The following is a 1,468-nucleotide window of genomic DNA, read 5'->3' as shown; positions in this document are numbered from 1 at the left end:
TTTCTTCGCTTTTGAGTTGGGGACCATCTTTTAAAAGGAACTAAAGTATTGGACGAGGAGGTGCGCCCGTGTAACGGCAGGATACTATTGGCCATCAAATTTCCACTCTGCTCAAAGTGTTCAAGTTCAAATAATTTGAAATTTGATTTTTTACAAGCAGACAAAGTTGTAAGGTAAAAAACAAAACAAGCCTGATCTGCAGTCGTCCTATGAGCTATTTAATGAACCCTGACCGAGTCAACGGCAAGAGAAAAAAGTTCCAATCAATAACCGCATATAGTTCAGGAATAATCGTACTCCGTAACAATTTGCAATCAACGCCCACTCAATAGTCAAAAAAGGAAGAATAGAGATAAATGTTTTTCCTACCTTTGAGCCTGGGAAATTCAGCCAGGCATCCATCCACAAGTGAAACTCCATCCATCCGGCCGCTGAAAAGTTGAGTCCACCAGGCGGGATAGGGAGAAAAGGGGGTCCTCGTGAATACACCCACACTCACATGAAGTGTACACGAGGACATTTTAAGAAAGGGGAAGGAAGGAAGAGATACGTAGCTCGGCCATGGGTAGAATCTCCAATCAACAGGGATGCTGTTTATCTACATGAAAAATATAAATTAAGTCACGAAAAATAGCCTAATAAGACAACAACAAGTTAGACAAAGTTGAAAATCTATCAGGTCACAGGAATGAAAGTATTGAAAATTATTACCCAAGTGATGATGATGACATTGTTGCTGTGATGACAGGTCCAGCAGAAGCAAAACTGGAATATCTTGTTGTTACGTTGGCTGGTTCAAAGACTCAAATCTGCACAAAGAAAAAGGTTAGACAATGCGAAAAAACTGCCACATGCATTGACAGAAAGCTTACATCATGAATGCTAGTTAAATGTAGTAAAAGCTAGTCAGAAACTAACTATTCAAAAATTTGGAACAGGCTTAACACTTTTACTTAAGCTCCCATCCCATCATCATTCTTTTTGTAAACTTATTTTATTTACCCGCCCAAAAGCATGGAGTGTGATTTAGGCGATTCTTTTACAGAGCCACGACACCAAAGTTTACACGACGATCAAATTTTTGTAATTTGATTTGTACTGCTTTTTTTCGTGCAGCCACGTAACTTTTCATTTTTTTTGCTTTTTGAAATCTTAAACTTTGTCTCTTGTAGTCTTTTTCGAAACCGAAACTGAAACTGGTAAACTTTCAACTGAAATGGTAGCAGACGACACTAATATACTAATTAGCTTAAGATATCGATAGCAATTAATTATTAGAAATCGACCCTCTCCTAATTAACCAACCAATCAAAAACGATCAAACCTTTTTTCTCACCCGCTCTCGACATCCGCTGAACGGATTGGGATTATTTTAATATTTAATAGTTTTTCTTAACAAGTTGCTGCACTGAGCTACAAGTAAAAATGTCCACGAAATCCGTAGATAATTACTTTTTAGACCGTTTGG

The 1,468-nt window shown here is 37.9% G+C and overlaps 1 long non-coding RNA gene across 2 annotated transcripts; it reads right to left on the bottom strand.

Moving 5' to 3' along the window:
• Nucleotides 1–495: 495 nt before the first annotated feature.
• LOC124194032 lies at nucleotides 496–1,143 on the bottom strand. Of its 2 annotated transcripts, none has more exons than XR_006874569.1 (3): nucleotides 873–1,143; nucleotides 712–809; nucleotides 496–598 (listed from the first exon to the last, which is right to left on the bottom strand). It is a non-coding gene; the product is annotated as an uncharacterized LOC124194032 (long non-coding RNA). The 2 variants fall into 2 exon arrangements; XR_006874570.1 differs by having other exon boundaries at nucleotides 1,003–1,026.
• Between the last annotated feature and the right edge of the window lie 325 nt (nucleotides 1,144–1,468).

This window comes from Daphnia pulex, chromosome 5, assembly GCF_021134715.1.
Source record: "Daphnia pulex isolate KAP4 chromosome 5, ASM2113471v1".
In the NCBI taxonomy this organism is placed as follows: Eukaryota; Metazoa; Arthropoda; class Branchiopoda; order Diplostraca; family Daphniidae; genus Daphnia; species Daphnia pulex.
The sequence above is the reverse complement of the archived record's forward strand: the minus strand, read 5'-3'. Positions and strand labels throughout refer to the sequence as shown.